This window comes from Mus musculus, chromosome 3 (genome assembly GCF_000001635.26).
Source record: "Mus musculus strain C57BL/6J chromosome 3, GRCm38.p6 C57BL/6J".
NCBI classification, from domain to species: domain Eukaryota; kingdom Metazoa; phylum Chordata; class Mammalia; order Rodentia; family Muridae; genus Mus; species Mus musculus.
In genome coordinates this window covers 97,541,672-97,546,302 of record NC_000069.6, presented here as the reverse complement: position 1 = coordinate 97,546,302, position 4,631 = coordinate 97,541,672, and positions in this window count along the sequence as shown.

Here is a 4,631-nt window from a genome sequence, read left to right as displayed (position 1 = left end):
GCTTCCTGCTTGCAGTTGCTTTGTGAGCTCTCAGCTGCTGCTTCAGTGCCCTGCCTGCCTGCTGCCATGTTCTCCCCATGGACTGCCAGTGCTGGTCATGGACTCATGCTATGTTTCCGGTCATCTCTTTCTTCTAGAAGTTGCCTTGGTTATGGTGTCTTCACAGCAAAAAAGTAACTAAGACAGCCCACTTCTTTTTCTTCATTGTGCCCAGTCTATACCCGATTCCACATCTGTCTGGGCTCTGCTTCCTGTTTTCTGGTCTCCTTTGTAGTTTCATGACCTACAAACATGAAATATAATTAATTACACAAGCATAAAATTTAAATATAGGTTCTGCATAAAAGAGAAAACTTGCAGTTTTTGCAGTATTTGAGTCTGGCTTATTCAGTGATTTCTCGAGGCATCCATTTTTATGTAAATGTTATGATTTCATTTTTTTTTTATGTGAAAATAAAGTCCCATTGGGTATGTGAACCATTTCCTTATTCAGTCATCTCTTGATCCAGGCTTACTCCATTTCCTGGCTGTTGTTAATGGTGTGGCTGTGAACATGAATGTGCAAGCATGTCTGGATGCTGCTGATGTGGTGTCCTGTGGGCGCACGCCTGACTAATACTCCTGCATCACATAGTAGCTCTAAGTTTTGGTGTTTTGAAGACACCCCAGGCTGATTTCCACCGTGGCTGCACCAGTTCACATTCGAGGCAGCAGAGACAGAGGTGGTTCCTTTCCAGCATCCTCACCAGCATCTGCTGTCATTTGTTTTCTTGGTGATACCCACTCTGACTAGAGGAAGATGAAATCCCCAAAGAGATTTAACCTTACTTTCTCTGATGGCTAAGGATAGTAACCATGTTTTCAAAGATGTATTAAGCATTTGCATTTATTTTCAGAATTGTCGTTTTAATTCATAAGACCACTTACTGATGGATCATGGAGGGTGTTTATTTTTTGCATACTTTATCTTGGATATTAGTTTTCTGTCTGATGTTAGTTGGCAGAGATATCTTCCCAATCTGTAGACTGTGTCTTCGCTAAGGTGATTGCTTCTTTTGCTGTTTGGAGCATCTTCATTTTGTGCAATCCAGTCTGTCAATGGGTGTGTATGTATATGTGTAAATATGGGGGTGGGGGAAGCTGTTTTCTGTAGTGTTGGACTCCTGTTCAGGAAATCTTAGCCTGTACCTGTGTCTTGACATGTTCTCACATACAATTTCAGATCTCGCACATAAGGCTTTGATCCATTTCTAGTTAGTTTTCCTGCAGGGTAAGAGATGTGGATCTGTTTCGCCCATCTACGTTTGGAAATCCAGCTTTACTGGCACCATGTACTAAGGAAGCTATATCTTCCATTTATATATCTGACAGCTTTGTAAAAAGCAAACATTAGGTTGCTATAACTGTGTGGGTTTGTTTCTGGATCTTCTCCTCCGTTGGCCTATGTGTCTGTTTTGTGCCACTACCATATGATGGCTCTATAATATAATTTGGACTTGGAAATTATTCCTTCTGTAGCATTGTTCATTCTGCTAATGATTGTTTTAGCTATTTTTGCCCTTTTAAACTCACAATTTGAAAATATATAATACTTACATACTTGATGGAATATATGTAAAGTTACAACATTGCCTCAAATCTTTATTTTGTGTGGCTTATAAATGATTATACAAATAATGGCGAATAAGCATAAAGCTCAAATCTTGGTTTCTAAATATTTCCCACAAAAAGTCTCCAGAAGACAATTTCAAATGGCCCCCAGTGGCCACGTTCTGAATTTGAACATCAATAAATAATGGTAGCAATGGATTATGACCCATTTTTAAAATGCCCTTTTTTTCTTGCCACCAATAATAGATGGATTATAGAAAGATTCCTTTAGAAGCATGTGGAAGGAATAAAAGAACAATTGTCACTAAATATCCATTTATAGAAAATTATAGAAATAAGCAAACCAAGCAAAAATTATCCGTGCTGTTTAGCAAATTCCAGGTCAACTGGGGCTACATAGTGAGGCTTTATCTCAGAAAAAAAAAAGTCAGTCATTAAAACTAGTTTCGCGTTTGAAAAAGAATAGCAAATAAAGTTACCCACCAATAATGTTGCTACTAATTACTTATTAGCTATGAATCATGAGATGGGAATTGTATAGTTTAATAACCCAGCAGGAGACAGCTCTTTGTCTTTTATGCACAAAATCTACGTCATGATTGTTACATTTCAGTTAGCAAGAAGCAGAACTACAGAAGCCAGAAATCAAGGTTAGTACAAGTACTTTTTACTTGAGGGGTTTCCTGGAACTGTGGTCTCTCTTCCTGTTTTGGCAGGTGTTGGAGCCTAACTACTGAGTTTTAAGGTCAGCATCATGACTCTAACATGGTGTCACTCATGAGAAGGTCCAGGGTCCTGTCACAAAACTAAAAAATGTTTAAGCTAAACTTTTATGATAAGTTAACTTTAGGATCAGATGGGAATGGATACTTGAAGGCCATGTGGGAGAAACAGCCCAAAACTCAGAGGAAAGATACGAAAATAGCATTATGAAGTACACAGGAGGCAGAGGCAAGTGGATCTCTATGAGTTCGAGACCAGCCTGGTTTACATAATGAGTTTCAGACCAGCAAGAGGAACAGAGACCCACTCTGAGGAAGGAAAGAAAGAAAGAAAGAAAGAAAGAAAGAAAGAAAGAAAGAAAGAAAGAAAGGGAGGGAGGGAGGGAGGGAGGGAGGGAGGGAGGGAGGGAGGGAGGGAGGGAGGGAGGAAGGAAGGAAGAAAGAAAGAAAGAAAGAAAGAAAGAAAGAAAGAAAGAAAGAAAGAAAAAAGGATAGCATTTTTTTTTTTATGAGAAAAGGAACTTATCAGAAGCAGAACCAGAGAGTCTAACATGGAAGCAGCGCATCAGCTAAGAAGATCAAGATTTCCTAGGACAGTTAAGGATCACGTCTGTAAGTTTAGGTTGTCCTATACGGGCCAGTTAAAATTGATAGTGTGATGATGAATATTGATTGTCAAGAGGATGGATCTAGAATCCCCAAAGAGACGAACCACTGGGGTTGTCTATGTGGAAGCTTCTAGAGTAGGTCAAAAGGAGACGAGCCACCCTTGATAGTCATGACACCGTTGCATGAGCTGGTGTCCTGGGTGGGATTAAAAAGGAGAAAGCAAGCTAGGTCCGAGCATTTATGGTTTTGCTGCCTGTCAGCAAATATAATGTGACGGGCTGTCTCAGGCTCTTGTCACTGTGACTTCCCCACAATGATAGTCTAACTTCAAACCATCCAGTTCTCCACTTCAGCAACACCACAAATTTTCTGCATCTCCCATTGTCCCTGAGTCGTTACCATCATGTCTACTGAGCTAAAATAAATCCCCCCATAATTTGCTTTGGTCAGATACCTGTTATATCAACAAGATATATAAGTAACATAAAATTGATGCTAAGCAGTGGGATTGTTGTGATCAACAGGATCGAGAGGTTCTGAGGCTTTTGGAACTCATTTGTAGGAGGCTTATGCCAGAGTTTCTAACTTTGGGCTAAAAATCCCTAGGATTTTATAATTATTGAGCTATTCTGGTGAGCTGGAAAGACCAGAAGATTTCAGTAGGGAAAAGGACTCTTTTGGGAATGGGGCATTGGAGATATCCATGTGATGTTTTGTCAGAGCAACTGGTTGCATCTGCCTATGTTTTGAGAACAAGAGTGAGGCTGAACTAAAAAGTATTGGGTTAATTTGTTTGGTGGAGGAAATCTCAAGAGGGGATAGCACCCAAGCTGTGTCATGGTCACTGCTTTTATCCAGGCCAACAGTGAGAGAGTAACGGGAGTGACATATGAAAATGTGCATCATTAAAGAGAAACTCCCATCCTATGCTGAGACCACAAGAATGGTAACCTCAGAGTAAGGCCCTGGCTACTGAAGGTTTATTTGAAGGGAAGAAGACTTAGCTGAGAGTGCTACTAAAAGAGTTCCCTGCTTGTTCACCAGCTTTATGTCAACGCGACACAAACCACAGTCATCTCGGAAGAAGGATTCTCTGCTGAGAAAATGTCTCCATAAGACTAGCCGATGGGCAAGTCTGTTAAGCATTTTTTTGATTACTGATTGATGAGGGAGGCAGCAGGGGTGCCCTGGGCCTTTGGAGTCTAGATGAGACCACTATGAGCTCTAGATGAAAGATTTGGGACTGCAGAAATCTCCAAGGCACCCCTCCCACTTGGCCATACCACAATCTACTAAACATATTCCTGCTTTTTGTTTTTGTTTTTTTTTTAATAAAATACAACGGTGGTAGTCTCTGGAAATATACAATCTAAGGGATAGATATAAGGACACTAGAAGTAAGAGACATTTTTTTTAATTCAATGTTGTTTTTCCTATTTATTTATTTATTTACTTATTTAATGTATGTGAGTACACTGTTGCTGTCTTCACACACACCAGAAGAGGGCATCCAATCCCATTATAGATGGTTGTGAGCCACCATGTGGTTGCTGGGAATTGAATTCAGGACCTCTGGAAGAACAGTCAGTGCTCTTAACTGCTGAGCCATCTCTCTAGCCCAATAAGAGACATTTTGGAAAGAAAGTTCTAGCACAAAATATTCTAAACAGTCTGAGTAAGCCAGAGGGG